This window comes from Aquarana catesbeiana, linkage group LG06 (genome assembly GCF_042186555.1).
Source record: "Aquarana catesbeiana isolate 2022-GZ linkage group LG06, ASM4218655v1, whole genome shotgun sequence".
Taxonomy (NCBI): domain Eukaryota; kingdom Metazoa; phylum Chordata; class Amphibia; order Anura; family Ranidae; genus Aquarana; species Aquarana catesbeiana.
The window spans coordinates 47,530,608-47,556,772 of record NC_133329.1 but is presented as its reverse complement, the minus strand read 5'-3'; the positions used below and the strand labels follow the sequence as shown (position 1 = coordinate 47,556,772).

At 43.9% G+C, this 26,165-nt stretch overlaps 1 protein-coding gene and 1 long non-coding RNA gene across 2 annotated transcripts in view; one reads left to right on the top strand and one right to left on the bottom strand.

Moving 5' to 3' along the window:
* Nucleotides 1–26,165, top strand: part of LOC141148373 (uncharacterized) — a 397,492-nt gene that overhangs the window by 69,627 nt on the left and 301,700 nt on the right. The gene's annotated exons all lie outside the window — the stretch shown is intronic.
* LOC141148374 (uncharacterized) lies at nucleotides 8,319–24,911 on the bottom strand. The gene is made up of 2 exons (XR_012245197.1): nucleotides 24,627–24,911; nucleotides 8,319–9,541 (listed from the first exon to the last, which is right to left on the bottom strand). It is a non-coding gene; the product is annotated as an uncharacterized lncRNA (long non-coding RNA).

Sequence of the window (26,165 nt, the reverse complement as noted above, 5' to 3'; positions counted from 1 at the left end):
GCTGGTGGCTTGGTACAGCGTTCGGTGAGTGCGGGAACATGGGCGGCTTACTCTTCGGTTTGGCGGGAATGGGACGAACTGGTAAGTTCTGTAGGGGGTTGTGTTTCGGATCAGGACAGGCTCTCACTGTTATTGTACGTGATTGGGATGCAGTTTTCCAAGGGAGAGTCGGTGTCGAAAATGAACCGGAGATTGGCTGCGTTGGCTTTTCTTTATAAGCTACAAGGCCTGCGGGATATTACCAAGGAGTTTATGGTGCGTCAGGCCATGAAGGGTTTCCGGCGCGGACGCGTGGTAAGAGATACCAGGCGCCCAGTGTCCTTTGGGCTGCTACAGGATATGGTGGGAATCTTGCCCAGGGTTTGTTCCTCGCCTTATGAGGTTCAACTGTTTACGGCAGCTTTTTCTTTGGCTTTCTTTGGAGCCTTGAGGATTGGGGAGCTGGTGAGCAAAAATAAACGCGGTGTGGGGGGTTTGTTGTTTTCGGAGGTACAGATCAATACGGATAGCGTTCAGCTCCTTATCAGTAGATCTAAAACTGATCAATTGGGCAAAGGGGTTTATGTGACATTATTTAAGGTGCTTCCGGAGGCAGTGTGTCCAGTACGTTCTGTTCAGCGCTTCGCTCGGGTTCGGAAGGGCGTGCAAGGGCCTTTTTTACAGCACGAGGATGGTTCATCCTTGTCGCGTTTCCAGTTCGTGGCAATTTTTAAGCGCTGCTTGTTGACGGTTGGAATGCCAGCCGCTCAATTTAATACTCATTCATTTAGGGTAGGGGCAGCTACGGAGGCAGCTCGTTGGGGTTTGAGTCCACAGATGGTTATGCGCATAGGGAGATGGGAATCTGATCGTTTTAAAATTTATGTACGTCCGCACATGCTATAATGTTTTTCATGATGTTATTGATCTGTTGGAGTTATGTTTTGGGCTATATGTTTTCTTTGGTTGTCTGTTACAGGTTTTCCTCAAGGCCTGGTGTGGATTCTGGGCGACTCTTATGTCTTCTGGGGGGCGATCAGAGCAGATGCGCGGCCCGAAGGGAGACAGCTTGGAGTTCCCCGGAGTGAAGCAGTATGCAAATGGTTGGGGGTTAGAGGCATGATGTGGGGACGGGTTCTTCCGGAATTCCACTATTACTCTAGAGTGGACAGGCCCCCTGATGTATTGGTGCTCTCCGTGGGAGGGAATGATATGGGGGTCCGGGCAGCTAGGGACATTGTTCGGGATGTAAAGTTTGACATTCTGCGACTGATGCGGGACTTCCCTGGGGTCGTCATAGTGTGGTCCGACATAGTGGCACGACACACTTGGCGACATGCGCGTTCCATTGAACGCTTGAATAAAGCACGGATAAAGGCCAACAGGGAGATTGGGCGTTTTGTGTCTCGCCTTGGGGGTGTGGTGGTTCGCCATCGGGATCTAGAAGACCTATCTATTAGGTATTGGAGGGATGACGGTGTACATCTGAATGCGGTTGGAACCGATTTTTGGTTTTTAGGATTGCAGGAAGGGGTGCAGAGGGCTCTGCAGGTGTGGAGGGACTCGCTTTAGTGAGGTGTCACTCAAGCTCGCATGGCGGGTCAGGGGGTCTTTGGGGGGTCAAGAATTGAAACAGTTTATTAAATTTTGGGGGACCCATACAGGGTATGGGATCCCACCTTGGTTTGTTGTTGGTGGTTCTCCCAGGACTTAGGTCCCAAGGGAAAGAGAAATTTGGAAAGTCGCAATGTCCTCGAGCCGGCTGGGGCACAGCTGAGGTCACAGTGGTTATTGAGCAAAATGGGACCCCAAAGACCCCCTCCTGGTGTTAAGAATTGTTATGTTTATGGTTATATTTATTTTGGTTAATAAAAGGCTGTTGTGGCCATTAAAACCCATGTCACGCAGCGTTGTGTGGTTATTATAGTTATAAGATAAATGTAAGACCGCAGTTGACGAATCCTATAGTCAAGTACGACCCGGAGGAAAATCTAGACGGAGGGTCGGCATGACTATGGGAGGAACAGGTCGGCAAGGGTTAAGTTTTTACTGAGTTAGTTGGGGGAAAAAGGGTAGCTTACCTTATTGGAGGAGCAGGTCAGGTGTGTGGGTGGAGCAGGAAAGGGTTGGGATGTTGCACAGGCTGTTGGGAAATCATTCCAGAATTTTCCCTGTGGGTAGAAGTTCCCTCCCTCCCGCCCTACATTTGGTTATGAGTTTTTTCTTTAAAAAAAAAAAAAAAAATTAAAAAAAAAAAAAAAAAAAATTAAAAAAAAAAAAAAAAAAAAAAAAAAGAATATATATTTATGGTTTTCTTAAAAAATTTGTCACAGCAGCTGGCGGGTCAGGGGGTCTTTGGGGGGTCAAGAATTGAAACAGTTTATTAAATTTTGGGGGACCCATACAGGGTATGGGATCCCACCTTGGTTTGTTGTTGGTGGTTCTCCCAGGACTTAGGTCCCAAGGGAAAGAGAAATTTGGAAAGTCGCAATGTCCTCGAGCCGGCTGGGGCACAGCTGAGGTCACAGTGGTTATTGAGCAAAATGGGACCCCAAAGACCCCCTCCTGGTGTTAAGAATTGTTATGTTTATGGTTATATTTATTTTGGTTAATAAAAGGCTGTTGTGGCCATTAAAACCCATGTCACGCAGCGTTGTGTGGTTATTATAGTTATAAGATAAATGTAAGACCGCAGTTGACGAATCCTATAGTCATGTTTTGCCGTGTTTACATGCTGCGTTTTGCGTTTAGAAGCATTTTTTTAAAAAAAGCCTCTAAAGGAAATGAGGCTAAACGTGAGTTACCGTGTTTATCAGCGTTTTGCCACGTTTGGCGCTTGAAATGCCTCTATACTCAACCTCTGAACCCATTTTCTTTGCATTCCAAAAAAGGCCTCTAAACTCAACTGCCTAGGAACGACTATATGTGTACATGGACTGATAAGAGAACAAAAAAATGTCCGTTTACCAGCAGCAGTGTACATGATGCCAAAGAATTTACCACACAGTGACCTGTACCTTACAATGCAGGAGGGCAGTTTCTAAATTGTTAACCCTTTGTTAGGATACGCAGTATTCAAATCCATCTGATAATGAAGAACTGTAAATATCCACAGTATCTTCCTAAACAAAAATGTCATTTATTAAAAATGTTACCAGCAATTAATTTTTTTTAAAGGAGTTGTAAAGTCTCATGGTTTTTCACCTTAATATATTCTATGCATTAAGGTGAAAAACCTCCTGTGATGCAGCTGCCCCCCCTTACTTACCTGAACCCGATCGTTCCAGCAGTGAGAATGAGCCCAGCAGCTCCAGCTGCTGTCTCGGTCCTCATTTCATAGATTGGTTTCAATTAAAATACATGGGCTGTGACTTAATGTGTCCAAAGGCACATGACAAGTCACACAAATCTAAATGGAGCCTTTGTAAATAGACCCCTTATAGTGATAGTGCAGAAATACCAACCATATACATGCAAAAAAAAGGGAAAAATCTGAATACAAAGAACACTTAGGGGTTTATGTAGAAAATGTTCATTGTATGGATATGACAAATATCCACACATTTAGAATGAAAATCAACTTATTTTCTCCAATATATATATATATATATATAGCCCCCTTATCAGCACCACCTAGTGAACCTAGAGAGTTTTAACCTGATTGAGATATTTATGGGAAAAAATTATGGGCACTAAGTGATGCTGTTGATATAGAAACTACATATAAGAGAAAGTATGTAAATTTTCAGTCTTATTCCCTGTACACACGATTGGACTTTCCGAAGGAAAATGTCCGATCGGAGCTTGTTGTCGGAAATTCCGACCGTGTGGGGGCTCCATCGGACTTTTTCCATCTGAATTTCCGACACACAAAGTTTGAGAGCAGGCTATAACATTTTCCGACAACAAAATCCGATCGCGTAAATTCCGATCGTGTGTGGACAATTCCGACACACAAAGTGCCACGCATGTTCAGAATCAAGCAGAAGAGTTACACTATTGAACTTAATTTTTCTCGGCTCGTCGTACATTTTGTACGTCACCGCGTTCTTGATGCTCGGAATTTCCGACAACTTTTTGTGACCGTGTGTATGCAAGACAAGTTTGAGCCAACATCCGTCTGAAAAAATCCGATGGATTTTGTTGTCGGAATGTCCGATCGTGTGTACAGGGCATAAATGTGTGGATGTTTTAGCTGGAGAGCCCAGGAACCACAGAGGGTGGATTAGCGGGTGGATTAGCGGGGGGGTTGGCTATATAGCCACCTGGATCACTTTTACATGACAACTCGGAGCCTATATCTGCTACTGCAGCCACAAGCTTCTTTTAAACCCTTCACTTTCTAGGTTTACGTAGTACATTCAGGGAGGTGAAGTGGTTAATGTGTTTTCTATAGGTGCTTTGAGTTCCTCTTTAACAATGACAGGTTAACATGGAGTGATCTGTAGCAGTTAAGCTCATTTTAGCCTTCACTTTTGCCCTCATTCACATTGAATGAGGCTTTGAAATCGTGCGACTACATCTGAACTCGTACAATTTCAAAGCCACATTTTTGTACGACATCGGGTACGGCTTGAAAGACATCTGTGCAGCATCATGCACAGATGTCTATTGAATTCGCCCCCGAAGTCACCAAAAGTACTACTTTTTGAAATCGTTGAGGCGCCGCAAAGTTGGTGTTGCACCGATTGGGACAGTGCCATTGCCGGCAATAGGCTGCGATTTGTCTGGCATGTCAAATCGCAGCGATGTGAACCTGGGCTTACTGATTTCAGGTAGAGGATGGAGTCGAGTTCTCAGCTTTGGGTGCTGCTATAATCATATTATTACACAATGACAAGGACAGGGGGGTGCATGCTACACGTGACTCATCTTCGTGTCTACTTTTCCTTGTTCCTATTGGCTGCAACAGTGAGAATCCCATGATACTGCTGGAGAAGCGGGAAATTTGAACCGTCAGCAGAACAGCAAACCAAATCTCTGAATTACCATCTCGGGATAAGTGACACCATCTGTACTGAAGTCAAATCACTCCCCTCATCTTATAAGGGGTAAGTGCTCAATCTGCACTTATAACTGCAATTTAAAGTGTATCTAACCCCAAGAACAGAAATGTGACATATTGCATCTTACCGGTCCTTAGATTTGGTGGCTGCATTTGTTTTTGTTTTTTTTAATGCATAGTTAATTTTCAGGAAGTACAGAGAATATCAATTGATTCTGCCATAAATGCTGGGTCCTTGATTAGGGTGTGCCCAGGCACACCCAGCACACACCCTGCACACGCCTATGGTCATAGCTCCCATATGTGTCATATGTCATATGTGTGCACTGAACAGATGCAGCAGTTAGATAAAAAATGGAAACGACGGTGGCTGGTCAGCAAGCGGTTAAAAAAAATGTGCCATGCCTCTTACTAAATACCTTGGACTGTCTACTTCCCAAAACTGGGTCATTTTGGGGTATTTGTACTGTCCTGAAATTTTCAAAAATCAAATAGGCGGTCAGCACATCAGGATTGATAGAATAGAATAGGTTGTAGATGAAGAGACACTATTGCCCCGTACACACGGTCGGATTTTCCGACGGAAAATGTGTGATAGGACCTTGTTGTCGGAAATTCCGACCGTGTGTGGGCTCCATCACACATTTTCCATCGGATTTTCCGACACACAAAGTTGGAGAGCAGGATATAAAATTTTCCGACAACAAAATCCGTTGTCGGAAATTCCGATCGTGTGTACACAAATCCGACACACAAAGTGCCACGCATGCTCAGAATAAATAAAAGGATGAAAGCTATTGGCCACTGCCCCATTTATAGTCCCGACCTACGTGTTTTACGTCACCGCGTTTAGAATGATCGGATTTTCCAACAACTTTGTGTGACCGTGTGTATGCAAGACAAGTTTGAGCCAACATCCGTCGGAAAAAATCCTAGGATTCTGTTGTCAGAATGTCCGAACAAAGTCCGACCGTGTGTACGGGGCATAAGTGTCTCTTCATCTACAACCTACATACACATATATATTTTGTATTTGTTTTATATAGAGCACTGGGATGTGGATACCACTAGAGACAAGCAGAATACATCACCCATCATGTGATACATCTCCCACTCAGCCCCTCCTCTCTATGTAAACATACCACACTATACAGACCTCCCTTTGTTTTCCAAGGCTCTGAGGAAGAGGGAACCCCTCGAAACACGTTAACCTACCATTGAGCGTTTGCCCTTGCATGGGCTTAACTCATTTTAAATTAATATTTTGTAACCTAGGTTTCATGAATACGTAGTAATTGCTTTGTACTCATCTACTCTGTTTAGAATAAACTATATCATTTTGATCTATGTGTTAGATCACGCACCTTTTTCTTTTTTCTCACCTAAAGTGGGCATCCCATAACATCCCATCCCTATCCAAGTTGAAACCCCTAATAAAATATAAAAATAAAGTTACAGACTGTTCTCTGTCTCTGGGGTGCTTGTGAAGATTCTGTGTGCCTGGCTGTGCAGAAGTGGGGGATCCAGGTTATCAGCAGTCCCTACGGGGGTGTGCTACACATGTACGTGGGGTGGTCTGCAAGCGGTTAATATTGTTTTCAGTGCCATATACAGTAATACGTGGAAGCTTAGAATTCACTTAATATAATTAACAGCTCCATTTCTTACTGTACTGCTTTTGGATGTGTTGCAACAGATTTTTATTTCCAGAGGGTTTTGCAGGAAACCGAAACTATCAGCAGAACAGGTAAGAGCTTTGTGATTATAGCTCAGGAGAAGTGAAAGTAACAGTACAGAGGAAGATGAGTTGTCGTGAGTGTGTGTTTTTAAAATCGAATTGTGATAAATTTGGGGAATATGTAATAAGATAAAAAGGACGAGCTTGGCGAATTGTAAATGATTAATAAAAGGGTGGTGCCTGAATAATAAATATAGTTGAAAGACAGTGCCTCCAGCCGATTACGGCAATTAGTAAAAAGCTTAATAACAATATGAATTTGTTCAGACACTCAATAGTACACCACAACAGTTTCCTGAGTTCTTTAAGCCTATGGTGATTTCTTACCAATATACAGTATCTCACAAAAGTGAGTACACCCCTCACATTTTTGTAAATATTTTATTCTATCTTCTCATGTGACAACACTGAAGAAATGACACTTGTCTACAATGTAAAGTAGTGAGTGTACAGCTTGTATAACAATGTAAATTTGCTGTCCTCTCGAAAAAACTCAACACACAGCCATTAAACATAAAACAAATGAGGTATAGTGAGGCTTGTTTTAACATGTATACAGTATGAATTCGGTACCATGGAACTAAGGTTGCCCTCCAACCCCTATACACATGTAACCCAAAATTGTCCCAAACAGGGGGGGACCAAGAAGAAAAGCGAGGCTCAAAGGAGAGGCACAATAATAGTGATGAATGCGAATAAATATTTATTGGTACAAAATAGAAAAACATGGAGATATGTACAAGAGCATTACCAATGAGTAACCCTGCCCTAATAAAATTGATCAATACCTAGATTGATCAAAAACAAACAAATCACAGACATGGGGAACATGAAACATGTATGGACTTACAAAACAAAACAAAAACGTCCAGATGAAGCTACACACGTTTTGACGTCACTCCGCCCGGACGTCACGCCCGCTGTCATCCCCCGGTGGGGCTAGCCGGCTCACCTACTGAGGGAGCGTTCCGCTCCATGGTTCGGAACAGCCGTATGGAGGGCAACAGGTGCACCTGGATGGCCGGCCACATATCCTTTGAGCCCCGCTTTTCTTCTTGGTCCCCCCCTGTTTGGGATAATTTTGGGTTACACAGCCATTAAAGCAGAACTCCGACCAAAGTTTTCTTTTCCATGTCCTTGTTGCTGATCTCCTATCTTCACCAAGATTGCCATTCATGTTCTTCTGAGCTCTGTAGTTGCTCTGTAATAGGCTGCTGAACTTGCTGGAAAAAAACGTTATTGCCTGCTGACTTCCTGTTTGTAAGACATTCATGCATTTATGTGCTGGTGGCTTTATCTATTGAATTTATATAATTCATGCACACTTGTATACACATCATTAGTGTGTTTATCACATGAAATTTATGCAATTTTTTTGCAATTTTATGCACATTTATATTCTGTTGGCTATTATCTTTTTGAACTTATCTAATTTATTTATTTGAAGTGAGCTGTGCACTGATTGATATTTGATGGGGTGTAGGGATGTTCTAAAAGCAAGTGAACCCTCGTATGATATCCTGCCTAGAGTGTTCCTTCAAACCCATTCAGATCTGGAGACCATTCTGATGAAAGTTATGACACGCACACAAGACATGCAGTTCTCAGAATGATCTGCTCAATTTATTTCCGTGTTTCCACTTATTTAACCAAAATGACATCACAACAAAAGTTAAACCCTTTCATTAATATATGGTAAAGATACAGACATACAGGATGTTTCATCTAGCAAGCAAGAGTGGAAATTTACTGAGTACATGTATAAAACAATATAACGCCCTATTTTCTCATATCGAAACTAACAACAGGAAAAGGCTAACAGGAAAGGGGCTATCACATAATTTAAAAGAAGTCAGGCCATTTATAAGAAATTGAAACGTAACTTCTCATAAACGTCACATATACATATTATTCTAAAATGGATAGTCTTTAAAAATGGTGGACAGCAAGCTAAAATATCCTTACAATCCCCTCTTAGATCATATTTGTATGATCTCACTTCCTTGTCACGATGGTGCAATCAGTCTGTTTCTGATAATACATACTACAAGTGTGAGCATTTCTAGTGGAATTTTCTAAGTTATAACACCCCGTAGGATTATGGCTTCTACTAATAATGTGAAAGGTAATGGTATTATTTGTTCTTCTACTGATTTTTATGAGATCAAGGGGAGTTTTTCCTTTAAAAAAAAGGGGGTGATATTCTAAGGCATGGCCATTAATGGTATCCTAACAGTGCTAGGGTGCAATTTGCTACAAAACCAACATTTCTGAAATCCTGATTTCTGAGCATAAGCATATTTAAATTTTAGCAAAAGCATTTTATCAGCAAAATTATCCTCTTGTTTCTAACTTGTATCACTGTAATGTTCTCCTGTGTATGTATGTTCCCACAAAAACTTTTACTGGCACCTAAATCTTCAGGGTGGTAAATACAGTTAGTGATGATCCAAATGGGTGGGAACACTATCAGGGTGATCCATAACAGGAGGCAAAATGCTTTGCCAGAAGTCTGTGGTGAAATAAGCGAGGTCATCTTCTCTGGCCGGACCTGCTTTTCCAGGAACTCCTCCTTCATCTGCTTGGACTTCTGCTTGAGGGTCTCCTGTGTTTAGGATCTTCTTCCTGCTCTTGGGGCTTTGGGCAACCTTTTTCACTAGGCTGACATGGATCCAGGACTGGCAGTTTTCCACCAGGATAGATGATCTGGTCACTGCAACCGCTGTGGTAGGAGGTCCAAAGGGATACTCTTGCTTCTTATTTCTGTTCAGCTGTTGGACCACCACGGTGTCTCCCTCCTTAAAGAGGTGAGTAGCTTCCTGTGAAGAAAAAGGAGAGGTGCGAGCAACATTTCTTTGACTGTATCCAATGTTTCAACCAGTTTTCTTACATATTCTTCCTGTATTAAGTCTAAATCTCCCTTTTCTACCATTAAAGGTGCTCTGGCCTATGGGGTGGGGAAAGGTCTACCCATCAAAACTTAAAAAACTTATTTCTGCCAGGACTGCTGGGAGGACCTTTCTCCAGTTGGCAAAGGTTTCTCCTGTGGCCTTTCTTATCTTGTCTTTTATTGTTCTAATGATTCTTTCTACTATTCCTGAACTTGGAGGGTGGTAGGGAATGTGAAACTTCCATTCTATCTTGAGAGTTTTTACCAAGTCCTGGCAGACCCTGGCTATAAAAGCTGGACTATTTGAGAACATGTCCACAATTATCAAAAGATATTCCTGTCTTTTGCCTAGTTTGGGCATGTGTGTGAGATCAGCTGTGACTTGTATACCTGCGTGGCCTATTCCGTGGTACTGTGAATGAACTTGCCGTTGGTATACATGGTTTCCCCTCTTTGCAGAGAAGTCCAGCCCTTGGATCTCTCTGCACACCCTTTCCATTCCAGTCCCTTAATTCATAATTTGATGCATAATCCTGGAGATCTGCAAGTGACTGTTCAAATGGGGATAGGTCAGGTATCAGCATAGCAATTTGGATGTCTGCTGTCTGTGAGATAGCAGCTTGTTTAGCAGCAAGGTCAGCCATTTTTCCCTGGCTATCTCTGTCTGTTGGCCTGTGTGTGCTCTGCAGTGTACTATAGCCTAGAGCAAGAACCATCCACAAAAACATTCTGTGTTTCTGGTAGTGCTGTGGAAGATAAATCAGACCTGGGGGATGTGTCTTGGTGAATGAGGTTTATGCAGTCATGTTGTGGCACGACCTCATCCTGTTCTCCTTTTAATCCTAAAAGGGCGTTTAAAATTGGTGCTGGGCCTGCAGTGGGAGAAGCATAATTGATGTGCAATTTTGGATTGGATCACCTCATATCCGCTCAACCCCTGAGCAGACATGTGCTGTGTATGTACATTTTTCAACAAGATTGACACATTGTTGGTGGTCTGAAGTGTGGTGTCGTGTCCCAGAGTGAAAAATGTTGCCACCAACCATCATCGCAAAGGACGCTAGACCTCTGAGTCACGCGGGACCATCTTTGACAAAAAAACTACAGGGCGCAGTCTCACACCATGTTCCTGGGCCAGTACTCCCGCCATGGTTCTGCAATTTTCTCTGGCAAACAAGTGAAACATTTTGCCATATTCAAGGAGGCTGAGGCTCAGGCTGGTAACCATTGCACATTTCAACATGGCAAAAGCATTTAACATTTCATCAGACCATTTTACAGTATCAGACATTTCAGAGAGGGTTGCTTGTCTCAATATATTGTCATTGAAAGAGCAGTCAGGTATTAACTGGCGGCAGTAACCAATCATACCTAGGAAGGTGAGCATGTGCTTCCTGTGAAGTGGACGGGGCAGACCCATCAGAGCCGCAGCTCTTTTGTGACTGACTCTTCTTTCTCCTTTTGGGAGCACAAATATTCAACTGTTTATTTAACACCATTGTAACTTTTTCTTAGACACTTTGTGACCACAGACATGTAACCATTTCAATAAAGATAGGCTATCAGCTCGGCAGTCCTCCTCTGAAAAACTACAAATCAAAAAATCATCAACATACTACAACAGTACAGAACCATGAGGGGCAGTCCAGGGCCCAAGGGTGGCTTGGAGTACAGTGGCCGTGTCTCCTCATCCACAGGGATGGAAAAAAAGCGCTGCCTAGATAGGGTAAGTGCATTAGACCCGACTGACTGACAAACGGACGGACGGACCGGGGGGGTGTTACTGTTTGCTGCCGCCCCCCAACAAAGAAAATAACCACCGGCTGGCACTGTTAGTTAGTATAGGTGTTAGAAGGGGGTGGGGTGTTTGAGATTAGTTAGTGATATCCCGAAATTCTACTTTAATTATCTAATTATTTACTATTATCACTATTACTATTACTCCTAATGCTAAAAACAGTATGGGGGTGATTTACTAAAACTGGAGAGTGCAAAATCTGGCGCAGCTCTGCATAGAAACCAATCAGATTCCAGTTTTTTTTTTTACCAAAGCTTAATTGAACAAGCGGAAGTTAGAAGTTTATTGGCTGTCATGTAGAGCTGCACCAGATTTTGCTTTCTCCAGTTTTAGTAAATCAACCCCTGTGCAAATCTACAATTCAACTCATCAAGTCATTATTAGTCCGCAATTCTTACTTGTAATTAATAGAATTATGCAATCCTAGACCTGCACAAATCTATGCATCAGTAAAGAATTGTGATATTGCTAAAAATACAAAAATGCAAAGCAAAAAACAAACAAAATACTAAAATACAACCTTACACATAGGTTAGAGAGCTGCTCTTTATAAAGCTAATGAATAGACTGAAAAATTGTAAATAACAATATAGTTATTAACTGCGCTCTCACCTCCACAAACTTGTAAATGTACTCATAAAGTGCTCAAACTCCAGTGAAATGTGTTTGAGGTAGTTAACACGAACAATATAGTTATAGTGTCCTTTAAAAATTCCAAGTGAATCCAAAAAACACCACAGTAGTTCCACACCGAGTGTCTCCTCTTCACCAACACACAAGCACACAGCCCACTCACCGGAACTTTTTGACCTCTATTACAGGCAGTCAAAAACAGCATTAGGTATCTGGTGGTTCGCTTGCATTTATACACTGCTTTACATATTAGGGGAACATCTATGATCGGACCATCGATAACGGTGCTCCTGCTCTCATGGCAGAACTTGATCAAAGAGGGAGGTAAAACAGAAGCCTCCCTTACTTACCCTCATTTATTTTAGTTTCCATGATCTTGCTGTTTTTGCTAGCTAAAAGATAAAAAATAAATATGTAAACTTTCACAACACAGAATATATACCACGTATCAGTGGCGTAGCATGGGGGGTGTGAGGGGGGCGGAGGCCCCGGGCGCAACATTTGGGGGGGGGGGGCGCAATCCCATGTCAGTGTGTGTCACTCTGGCTCCGCCATCCTAATTTCTATATACTGTGTCCCCTGCGATCCGGCCGCCATGTTTAATGTCAGTTGGGTGGGCGGCACCCTGTAAATGGGTGAATGCAGTCATTTGAGGCGTGGAGCTGACCTGTCCTTAATGCTCTTGGAGTCCTGCCTCTGCTATCTTCTTTTCTGTCTCCTCTCCTCCTGACCGCATCATCTGGGACTTGAATCATTCCCCGTTGGTTGTGGCAGACAGAGGTCAGATCGATGGTGAGCAAAAAAATAGCAGGTGAGACGAGGGAGCAGCCCTTACTGCAGCTAATCATCCTCTCCAAGGCAAAGCCAGCACTGTGAGTTCTGCCTCTCTCCTCACAAGAAGTGCATGCATACTTTCCTGGCTTCCTATTGGCTGTGAGACTCGGGACACTGAGCAGCTTCCAGTCCAATGAGTCCATGCAGCATACTGCTCAGAGGTCCTCTGCTGTTACATGGACATGTGTGCTGCTGTACCCAACATGTTATGACGGACATCTCTGGGTCACTCACTGTGGTATGTGACACTCAGCATGTATAACACAGTCACATAGGACAAACTACACTTACAGTCTACACTACACACATACACAGAGCATCACCCTCTTCTCCACTTATTCCAAATGTCCCTCCTCTCCTCCCACTTATCCCAAATGTCCCTCCTCTCCCCCCACTTATCCCAAATGTCCCTCCTCTCCCCCCCACTTATCCTCAATGTACCTCCTCTCCCCCCACTTATACCCAATGTCCCTCCTCTCCCCCCACTTATCCCCAATGTACCTCCTCTCCCCCCACTTATCCCAAATGTCCCTCTTCTCCCCCCACTTATCCCAAATGTCCCTCCTCTCCCCCCACTTATCCCAAATGTCCCTCCTCTCCCCCCACTTATCCCCAATGTACCTCCTCTCCCCCCACTTATTCCCAATGTCCCTCCTCTCCCCCCACTTATCCCCAATGTCCCTCCTCTCCCCCCACTTATCCCCAATGTCCCTCCTCTCCCCCCACTTATCCCCAATGTACCTGCTCTCACCCCACTTATCCCCAATGTCCTTCCTCTCCCCCCACTTATCCCAAATGTCCCTCCTCTCCCCCCACTTATCCCAAATGTCCCTCCTCTCCCCCCACTTATCCCCAATGTCCCTCCTCTCCCCCCACTTATCCCCAATGTCCCTCCTCTCCCCCCACTTATCCCCAATGTCCCTCCTCTCCCCCCACTTATCCCCAATGTCCCTCCTCTCCCCCCACTTATCCCCAATGTCCCTCCTCTTCCCCCACTTATCCCAAATGTCCCTCCTCTACCCCCACTTATCCCAAATGTCCCTCCTCTCCTCCCACTTATGTCCAATGTCCCTCCTCTTCCCCCACTTATCCCCAAGTCCCTCCTCTCCTCCCACTTATCCCCAATGTCCCTCCTCTCCCCCCACTTATCCCCAATGTCCCTCCTCTCCTCCCACTTATCCTCAATGTCCCTCCTCTCCCCCCACTTATCCCCAATGTCCCTCCTCTTTTCCCACTTATCCCCAATGTCCCTCCTCTCCCCCCACTTATCCCCAATGCCCCTCCTCTCCCCCCACTTATCCCCAATGTCCCTCCTCTCCCCCCACTTATCCCCAATGTCCCTCCTCTCCCCCCACTTATCCCCAATGTCCCTCCTCTCCCCCCACTTATCCCCAATGTACCTCCTCTCCCCTCACTTATCCCAAATGTCCCTCTTCTCCCCCCACTTATCCCAAATGTCCCTCCTCTCCTCCCACTTTTCCCCAATGTCCCTCCTCTCCCCCCACTTATCCCCAATGCCCCTCCTCTCCCCCCACTTTTCCCCAATGTCCCTCCTCTCCCCCCACTTATCCCCAATGTCCCTCCTCTCCCCCCACTTATCCCCAATGTCCCTCCTCTCCCCCCACTTATCCCCAATGTCCCTCCTCTCCCCCCACTTATCCCCAATGTCCCTCCTCTCCCCCCACTTATCCCCAATGTCCCTCCTCTCCCCCCACTTATCACAAATGTCCCTCCTCTTCCCCCACTTATCCCAAATGTCCCTCTTCTCCTCCTATTTATCCCCAATGCCCCTCCTCTCCTCCCACTTATCCCCAATGTCCCTCCTCTCCTCCCACTTATCCCCAATGTCCCCCCTCTCCTCCCACTTATCCCAAATGTCCCTCCTCTCCTCCCACTTATCCCCAAGGTCACTCCTCTCCCCTCACTTATCCCAAATGTCCCTCCTCTCCTCCCACTTATCCCCAATGTGCCTCCTCTCCTCCCACTTATCCCAAATGTCCCTCCTCTCCTCCTACTTTTCCCCAATGTCCCTCCTCTCCTCCCACTTATCCCCAGTGTCCCTCCTTTCCCCCCACTTATCCCAAATGTCCCTCCTCTCCCCCCACTTATCCCAAATGTCCTTCCTCTCCCCCCACTTATCCCAAATGTCCCTCCTCTCCCCCCACTTATCCCAAATGTCCCTCCTCTCCCCCCACTTATCCCAAATGTCCCTCCTCTCCTCCCATATATCCCCAATATAGCTATAACAAAGAATTGCGCTAGGTGGATAATTGGTGAATGAATAAATTATAAAGACAAAATATCCGTGATAGGAGTCCTGCTGCTGGACACTATAACCCTGATTATCTATATATCCCCAATGTCCCTACTCTCCCTCCACTTATCCCCAATGTCCCTCCTCTCCCCCCCACTTATCCCAAATGTCCCTCCTCTCCCCCCCCCTTATCCCAAATGTCCCTCCTCTCCCCCCACTTATCCCAAATGTCCCTCCTCTCCTCCCATATATCCCCAATGTCCCTCCTCTCCCTCCACTTATCCCCAATGTCCCTCCTTTCCCCCCACTTATCCCAAATGTCCCTCCTCTCCTCCCATATATCTCCCACTTATCCCCAATGTCCCCCTTCCTTGTTTACGCATCCCCAATGTCCCGCTTCTCCCACTTATTCCAAATGTCCCTCATTTCCCCCCACTTAGCACCAATGCCCCCCCCCCACTTAGCAACAATGTTCACTAGGGATGAGCCGAACACCCCCCTGTTCGGTTCGCACCAGAACATGCGAACAGGAAAAAAGTTCGCTCGAACACGCGAACACCGTTAAAGTCTATGGGACACGAACATTACTATCCTCCACGTAATTTTTTTTTTTTTTAATTTTGGTTCGGGGTTTCCCTTTGGGGAATTCCCATGCTGTTTTTATCAATGAACTTCTATGTGTATTGTCGGCAATGCAATAGCCGCGGGTAGTTTTAAATGGCTTTTTTTCCTTCGAAATGTCATTTTGCTGTCAGACTGTTCTAAACACAGGAAACATGTGCCCCTTTACAGGCATACTATAGACACCCCCCAGGTACGAAATTTAAAGGAATATTACACTTTTATTGTTTGACTTTAAGCATTATTAAAATCACTGCTCCTGAAAAAACGGCCGTTTTTAAAACTTTTTTTTGCATTGATCAATGTCCCCTGGGGCAGGACCCAGGTCCCCAAACACTTTTTATGACAATAACTTGCATATAAGCCTTTAAAATTAGCACTTTTGATTTCTCCCATAGACTTTTAAAGGGTGTTCCGCGGCATTTGAATTTGCCGCGAACACCCCAAATTGTTCGCTGTTCGGCGAACTTGCGAACAGCCAATGTTCGACTCGAACTTGAAGCTCATCCCTAATGTTCACACTCTCCCCCAAGTTAGAAATTAGCACATTGCCCCCCCCCCCCATTTAGTACCAATGCCCCATTAACGTAGCACCAATGTCATCCCCTATCCCCTCTCTTTGCACTAATGACCCCTCTCTCCACTTAAAATTGCACTCCTACTGTAAGTTGTAGTTGCTTTTGGTGGGGAAGAGATGATTTGGGAGTGGAAGGAGAGCTCTGTACTGGAAGGGGGTTGTAAACTGTCCTGTGAGATATGCATTCCTGATCCCTGCAATCTGTATGTAGCACAATCATGAACTCTGCACTCTGTATGCAGTGCACTCCTTAACTCTGCAGTCTACGTAGTACAATCTTGATCTTTGCATTTTGTATATAGCACACTCCTGATCTTTGCATTCTGTACGTAGCAAACTCCTGAACTCTTCACTCTGTGCAGAATGCATAAGTGGTATTTAACAATGCCCCATTAAGACTCTCCCACTGTTAAGTTGTGGTTGCGGCATGGTTAAGTTCCTGCACCTATTATCTGAGGAAAATAGCCCTGCATATAGTATGTCTGCAGTCTTTCACTGTATCTCCTGTAGTATGTCTGCAGTCTCTGACCATCTTCTGTATCATGTCTGCAGTCTCTGACCATCTCCTGTATCATGTCTGCAGTCTCTGACCATCTTCTGTATCATGTCTAGCACTAAATATTATGCACAACCCTTAAATCTGGGTTATTATTAGGCAGCCAATCAGAGGCTCAGGCTGTGAGTGGGGAAATCCTTTGTGTTTCGACAGCCACAGCACGTAAGCAGCAGCAGAGCAGTCCCTGAGCCCCCCTTCTTAGGTTCTAAAAGTCCACAGGTTAGGGGGCACAAATGACTTGCCTTGCCCCGGGTGCTGACAACCCACGCTACGCCACTGCTACACACCAGACTCTTTGCGGGATTCCTTACTTTATCAGAGGCTAACAGTGCCAAGCTAGATGCACCAATTACTCTTAAAGAAGTACAACTGGAGATTTCATCGCTCCAGCCTGCCAAAACACCGGGCCCAGATGGTCTACCGGTCGAATTTTACAAGACTAATAGTGAAGCCCTAGCCCCACAGTTTCACGAGCTTCTCTTACCCATGTTGGAGGCTCAGAGTCTTCCCCCATCTATGTTGGAAGCTGTGATCGTAGTAATCCCTAAGCCACGCAAGGACCCTGAGCTTTGTGAGTCATACCGACCCATTTCGCTCCTTAACGTGGATGCAAAAATAGTTACTAAAATCTTGGCAAATCGTCTCAATTCGGTCATTCTTTCTCTGGTTCATGGAGATCAGACAGGCTTCCTGCCAGGGAAAGGTACAGACATCGATCTACGTCGGTTATACACGAACATATCCCATGCAACGGCCACGAAATCCCCTGGGGTGGTGGCCTCCCTCGATGCCGAGAAGGCTTTCGACTCGGTCGAATGGGAATTCCTTTGGCAGGTATTAGAGAGGTTTAATTTTGGACCCAAATTCATCTCATGGGTGAAACTAATGTATGCTAATCCCACGGCTAGAGTCAGAACTAATAGCACACTCTCATCCCCCTTTAATCTCCACAAAGGAACTAGGCAAGGCTGCCCACTGTCTCCGGGATTGTTTGCCCTAGCAATCCAACCCCTGGCCATTCTCATTAGGTCATCTACGGCCACAAAGGGAATAGAGGTGGGCCCACTGAGGAAACAGATCTCCCTTTACGCAGATGATGCCCTCCTCTATCTCCCTGATGCTTCGGATTCCCTGGAGGAGGCCCTGCTGATTATTGACCGGTTCGGATCCTTCTCCGGGATACGTATTAATTGGACTAAATCCATATTATTTCCACTAACCTCGCCACCCCTTCTCCCTCCTTCCCATATACCATTACAACCAGTCTCTAAATTCAGATATTTGGGTATTGAAGTACAGAAGGAACCTTCCTGCTACCTAACGGATAATGTTTATCCTATTTTACAAGAACTCACAAGATGCTTGACTTGGAAGTCTCTTCATTTGACTCCAGTAGGGAGGATTAACCTTCTCAAAATGACGTTCCTCCCCAAATTTCTATATGTCTTCAAGAACACCTCAGTCCCCATCCCCAACTCCTTTTTCCAAAAACTAGACCAGGTGATCAACTTCTTCATTTGGGCCGGACTGACCCCTAGGGTGGCTAAAACTGCTTTACAGCTTCCCCTCTCTGCAGGTGGATTGGCACTGCCGTGCTTCAAGCAATATTACTGGGCAGCGGTGCTGGTAACAGTAAGCTGGTGGTTCACCCAATCACGTAATAACACATCAGTATCAGTTAACCTAGAGGCAGCCATCCTGGAGTCATATTCGGCACTGAGTAACCTGGTGTTCAGGGGCCAGAGGGCACAGGTTGGGATGACTGTCCCTATGCGTACCACGATTAAGGTTTGGGAACAACTGACAGCTAAACTTAATCCACCTAATGCTATCTCCCCCTATACACCACTGTGGGGCAACCCTAGGCTACCACATCTCCTATCTATCACTGACCCGGCTATTTGGGCGAGATACAAAATAAAAATTGTACAGCATATTATGCCAGCAGGCAGACTCCTATCATACGATGAGCTAAAACACACCTTCCAACTTCCAGCGAAGATGTTTTTTCGTTATCTACTATTGCGACACACCATACAAGCCCAATTTCCCACTGATGTTCGCTTGGAGTCACACATGGTGGAGCGCTTTCTTATCTCAGCCAGCGCGGACCGTATCCTCTCCTCCCTGTACCTCCAGATATCCTGTGGGACTGATGGTCAGGGAACTAAGCTTTTTAATAAATGGAAGGTGGATGTGCCCTCCCTGACGGATGATGATTGGGAAAAAGGAATTCAACAATATATACCTTTAATGATATCCGCCAGGGATAGGTACATTCAGCTGAAATTCCTCCACAGGGCCTACTATACCCCCCAGAGGCTTGCCAGAATATATCCCACTCATTCTGACAAATGCCCAAAATGTAAGAATGCAGGGGGTAACGTTCTTTCATGTAATTTGGTCTTGTCCCCTTATTCAACAATTTTGGAGGGAGGTGGTGCAGTATATCAACTCGATTGGGAATCTAACCATAGGACTTGATCCGCATGTCCTCTTACTGGGCGTCTGTGACACTATTACCACAAATACTCATAAAAGGTTGCTAATTTTCTATACCTCATACTATGCCAGAAAGGCCATCCTAATTAAATAGAAGCAGCCGGAGCCCCCGACGGTTGGGCAGTGGAGGAAACTTATTGACGCTACCCTTCCACTCTATACACTTACATATATGAGTCGTAAATGCCCCCAAAAATTTGAAAAGATCTGGGGTCCTTGGGCTGACAGTTAAGGCCCTATTAAGGATGTGAGAGATCCCCCCTCCCCTTCAGTGTCTTCCTCCACTCCTCTCACCCCCCCCCCCTAGGATACCCCCTTTAGAAACACCATGATTGTTACCATGGTTGATAAAGGATGGGAAAGTCTGTCCCTATGATAGTATATCCTTCGGGGAAAACAGACAAAACAGACAACTATGACACCTCTTGTACTGAGAATGTATATCAGATTCTATGCATAAAGAAGTATGTGTAAATTACGTGGTGGTTAATATGTCTTACACAGTACTGTAATATTTGTTGATATATCATCTGTTCGATTTTATTATTTTTATGTTCACTAATTGTATTGTATAATGCAAATCATCTCTACTAGAGATAAATAAAAACTTTTCTGTTAAAAAAAAATTAGTATTCTGGAGATTATCTGTAACTAGAGAGTGGTATTGTAAAGAAATAACGTGAATCTACAGATAATGTAATTTGTTTTGCTGATCTGTTGTAATGTTTGAAAGCTTTAATAAATAATGAAGATTTTAAAAAAAAAAGTGCATGTAAAGTCATAACGTGTTTGTTGTTGTTTTGGATGGAGTATAGGAAGGCTGAAACCCACTCTTGGGTTTTTAGTGATGTTTGTGTCCCCACTGGGGAGATTCATCTTCTTTATTTGTCGTGGCCACTGATGTCTCTGAGACAGAAAGTGAAGGGAGATCCAAAATGTTCCAGCAGAACAAGAATAGAGGGGAAATCTTCAATGACTTACAACGTTCTACTGACCACAGCCTAAGGGGGGATCATCAAACTTTGATCTCTCTTTACACCTGTAGAAATAACTCACGGTGGAGCTGCTGATTTAAAGCGGGCTGTTGCCGTCACCTTTGTTACCTGCAATTTCACCAGTACCGGGTCTAGGGTCCCGTTGAGCCTAATACCAGACAGTGTAGGCACCAGTCACTTGAGTATTTTTTCCAATGCTTTAATGGGAGATAACTGGAAGAAGTAGCAGGAAAGAGGTAGAAGAAGAGTTGCAGGGAAGTTCAAATACCTTTTCTTGGTGTAGCATTAAGGAATTTAAATCTTGGGGATGAATGTACTTTTCTTTTCAGAATTAAATCTTTGCCCACCCGGATAGGTTTCTCTCACTAACCTAGCAGCCGGTACGTAGCATAAACAAAAAGTCTCTGCCACAGACTTGAGTGAAATAAAACCCGTACGATCCTCTGCCACAGGATGTAATGGTTTTCGATAAACAGCAAACACAGTACCAGAACCTTTAAGCCAACCCGGCAGTACTATGCGGTAGGTTAACTTTAAGATGCGTCCTCCAATTGAGTCACCAGGCCCCTCTCCAGACCAGCACTCCGCATGATCCTTCCATGACGGGTCCTCCCCTGGGATCTTCTCAGTTGTCCAGCTTCTTCCTTAGGACAGACAGCACAGGACCATTCCCACCGGCGCTGTAGTAGGCCCCAGACAGACTTCTGGGCCCACCCACGCGCTGCAGCAACGTGGTCCTCCCGGCCGGAGGACCACAAGGTAGCACTCCTAACACATACCTGTGTTAGCAGGTGGAACGAAAAAGACCCTTAAACATGGCGTCTCTCCCATAAATACCCTCTCCCAGAATGCAACTTGGAGGACCACCTCCACCAAGTTATCTCCGGGACAGAGGAGCACTCATACGATTCAACGTGTTGCCTTTCCAACACCGACCCATGGTGACAACGACACCCACAGGCACAGTGTGAAACTACACGCAACGCAGCCAAACTGGAACAGAGGCAAATCTGACTATGTATAAACAGATAACCCACTAAATTTACCTATAAGCGGTAGATTGGAAAATCTACCAGCGCTACACACCTTATGCTGTGTTTGAGGGACAGTAAATGAAAGGAAATCTCCCCAATGAGACACAAACAGCTAAAAAAAAGTTTTAAATCTTCTATATTCTATTCAAAACTAAAAATAAAAGATTTAGCTTTAAGATGGCCATACACTAGTAGAATTGTGTTTAACATGTTTTCCTTTTAAGAACCTTCATTCCATTTTCTAATCAGTAGTGGGAACAAATAAGATGTTCAGTTTCGACTGGAGTGATGATAAGATTCAAAGGAGTAGAAACAGTGTATGTGGTATTTGGTCGGGAAAATCCATTCATTCCAAAACCAAATGTTAACCTATAACTAAAGGCAATCTTTTATTTTTTTTTAAATTTTGGATAGAGTTCTGGATTTCACACTAGAACACGGTTCTGGAAAGACACATTCCCTTCGTGTTTCCTGCACCACATGTGATCATACTGCCCACGCAGGACATGTTCAGGTGTCATGAATTGCATCTCACAAATGCAGAACATTTGCGGCCACCAAACCACATGGCAACATGTGGTTTGGTGTGACGTGATTTGTAAAGTAATGCTTGCATTACATGCGTGTTCCTGTGTGTTTTGCAGCCCACTGAACTGAATGGGCTGTCAAAACCAGAATGTACGGGAGTGTATGTGTTCTAGTGTGAACCAGCCCTTATATCACCCCAAATGGAATGCTTGCTCAGCATTCTTCATTATGGTATCATATTAATAGAGCAAAAGATAAAGAGCGTGGCTTCAACCAAGTTTAATTATACAATCAGTAACCTCAATGACAGGATTTACACAGAGATCATTCATTTCAGGAAACACTCTAGGGCGGCACAGTGGTGCAGTGGTTAGCACTCTCGCCTAGCAGTAAAAAAGGGTCGCTGGTTAGAATCCCAACCACGACACTACCTGCCTGGAGTTTGCATGTTCTCCCTGTGCCTGCGTGGGTTTCCTCCGGGTACTCCGGTTTCCTCCCACACTCCAAAGACATGCTGGTAGGTTAATTGGCTTCTGTCCAAAATTGGCCCTAGTATATGAATGGGGACCTTGGATTGAGGGTAGGGATTGATGTGAGTGTGCGATGTTCAGGGTTAGGGACAAGGGTCAGGGTTGTAGACCCACACTCACTCAGGTTGAACTGGATGGACTGGTGTCTTTATTCAACCTTACTAACTATGTAACTATGTAACTATGTAACTCTTACCCAGGGCCGTCTTTATATTATTATATTGATTGGACCCTGGGCAAACATTTTCTTGGGTCCTCTCGAATCTACTTATCAAGTATTTGTGAGCAGTGTGGACTCAAGGGGCAGTTGCTTTGGGCCCCACAACAATGAATGGGCCCAGGGCAGCTTCCCCTTTTGCCCTGCATTAAAGATGGCCCCGCTCTTACCCCTAGGGCTCCATTGATAAAGAATTCACTGTGCAATTCACGCAGTGAATGACCTCCTGCTCTCAAGCTCTCTCATCTCCTCCTCCCATGCTCGTCTCCAGGATTTCTCCAGAGCCTCTCCCATCCTCTGGAACTCGCTACCTCCACCTGTCCATCTATCCCCTACTCTTGCTACCTTCAGGCGATCCCTGAAAACTCATCTCTTCAGGAAAGCCTATCACATCTTCATCTAATCTTTTACCACTTCCATCAGCTCATTCCCCACAGTTACAACCTTTTGTACCACCTGCCCCACCCTATTAGATTGTAAGCTCTTCTGAGCAGGGCCCTCTTAATCCTCTTGTATTTTATTATATTATAACTGTATTGTCTCCCTTTTATATTGTAAAGCGCTGCGTAAACTGCTGGCGCTATATAAATCCTGTATGATAATAATAATAATAATAATGATTGCTGGGCATTCTTTTATTTTTAATTTCAGCATTTAACTCTAATTTTAAAATGATGCATTATCTTTGTCTATCACTTGCAAACAGGCTATACTCATCAGTATATCACGGTATTTGTGCAGCGGTTTTTCAAACGCACATTTTTTAGAAAGCATACATTTTAATGAATTTTAGTGCACGCAAACACAATATAATACCCAATTTTTGGTAAAATATAAAATGATGTTATGCTATGAGTAAACAGATATCAAGCATGTCACACTTTAAAATTGGGCGCACTGTGGAACAACAACAAACTACAGTACATTACATTATCCATAGGTGATGTTTAAAAGACTTTACAGGTTACCTTTTTAGATTTACTCATAAGGTTCAGTGCTAGAATTATTTCTCTCAGTTTGACGTTCGCAGTGATACCTCACATGGTGCGATCGCTGTTTACATGTGTGCAGGGTCTTGTTATAATTATATTATTACACAATGACAAGGACAGAGGGGTGCATGCTACACGTGACTGGTCTTCATCTATACTTTTCCCTGTTCCTATTACCGGCTGCTGCGGAAACGGGAAATTTGAACTTCAACAGAACAGCAAACCAAGTCTCTGAATTACCAGCTCAGGACAAGTGACACCATTTCTATAGCAGCTGTATACAGGAGCCGAGGTGACAACACTTCCTGTACTGTATTCATGGAGGAGCAGTGTTGTCATCATAGGCTGCTCTCTTAATTTGGACTACAAACATGTCCTCCTCTCCTTATCTCTATTAAAAGGAGATGGGAGAGATTTAGGGTTTTACAGAAGATGTACAGTATCCATAGCTCCCAACTGTCCCTGATTTCAAGGGACTGTCCCTGATTTGGAGCAATGTCCCTCTGTCCCTCTTTCCTCCTCATTTGTCCCTCATTTTGCTCTGATCTATATAGTTGTATATAAAATGCACTTTTTATCTTTCAAAAAGTGTTTCCCAGTGCTAAACTGTACATCCAAATTCTAAATTGCTGCATTTGCAAATTTAAAAGCCAATATAAAGGAATAGTAGTGGTAAAAAAAGCACTTTTGAATTGTATCTTTTTTTTGGTTAAATCTCATTTAAGGTGTGTGGCAGGGGGCGTGTCCTATGCCTACATACATTTGCTAGTAGGTGTCCCTCATTCCCATCTCAAAATGTTGGGAGGTGTGGAAGTATCAGAATGCAGAAGGTGACAAGGACGCAGCATTCCTGGACAGGAAGTGTATTACTGATAGCCAGACTGAAGACAGCCAGAAGAATAACTAGTACAGGGATATGTACTTAGTTGGTACATTTACTTACCTTTACGAGGTATGTATTCCTCAGGGGCCTTTCACACTGACCACTTTTTGATCAGTTTTTCATTAAAAAGAAAAAATCTGAAGAAAAATACATGAAAAATGCATCCCTTTACATCCTGTGGAACTCTTCACACCTGTCCCTTGCATTTTGTTTCAGTTGCATTTTTCAGTTGCAAGTCCTGCTTGCTGCATTTTTGGTGCAGTTGAACTGAATGGAAAACCTGGCAAATACGAATTAAAAATGTGACAAAAATGCAGAAAAAACACAACATGTCTGCAGGAGTGAGAAAATGAAGTTCCATAGAGGAAAAAACTAAAGTAAAAAAAAAAAATAGACATGACAGATGAAACTTGTTTTGTAACATGTTTTTTGCTCACTGTCTGCAGACAAGGACCGGTTTTTCCTCATTCAGGCTTCATGTACTAAAATGTCAACACCGGTGAAGATCAAATGTAAATCTTTCAAATGTCTTGGCGCCAAAACTTACTTAAATCAGAAGCTTCTTCTTTTAATATTTTGTCTTTCATGATTCCTTTCTTCCCCTTCCCCTTATAATGACATTATAAATAAACCTTTTCCATTTTCATTATACAGGCATACCCCACTTTTAAGTACACAATGGGATGTATTTACTAAAGCTGGAAAGTGCAAAATCAGGCTCACTTCTGCATAGAAACCAATCAGCTTCTAACCCCAGCTTGTTCAATTAAGCTTTGGTAATAAAATCTGGAAGCTCATTGGTTTCTATGAAGAAGTGAGCCTGATTTTGCACTTTCTAGCTTTAGTAAATAAAGCCCATTGTGTACTTAAAAGTGGGGTATGCCTGTATACCTTATTTTAGACCCAGTGATGTCATTATTGGGTCTGTGTGCTTCTCTAGCTGAATCTAAAGCCTCGTACACACGATCTGATTTTTCCGTCAGGAATTATGTGATGTTGGCGGAAAATCTGACCGTTTGTACGCTCCATCAGACAATTGTTGTTGGATTTTCTGCAGACAAATGTTGGATGCCAGGCTTTAAAATTTTCCGCGGACAAATGTCTGTTGTCGGATTTTCCGAGCGTGTGTACACAAGTCCATCAGACAAAAGTCCAAAGTACAAACACGCATGCTCGGAAGCAAGGACGAGCCGGAAGCAGCCGGTCTTGTAAACTAGCGTTCGTAATGGAGAATTAACATTCGCGACGTGGCAAATTATGAAATCTCGAAATGCAGCGCATAATTCTCTTCTACTTTAATGGGATAATAATTAAGCTGCTTTGCTGGTGATACTGATGGAGTTATTGCAAACAAATTTTCAAAGGCTTTTTTTTTCTAGTGATATCAAGAATAATATTATTATGCTTGATTTCCTTTTTTTTTGTTTTTGGTGCAAGTTACCACAACACCATTATCCTGTAGTTTTTAAGATCAAAGATACAACTATGTTGGTGTCCCTTGTCAATTTTACATTGTATTTTTTTAAATATAACTGCCCACTCCCAAACTGTCATTTGAAGTAAAACACATAGCCAAGTATTATTCTACACAATTTTTTT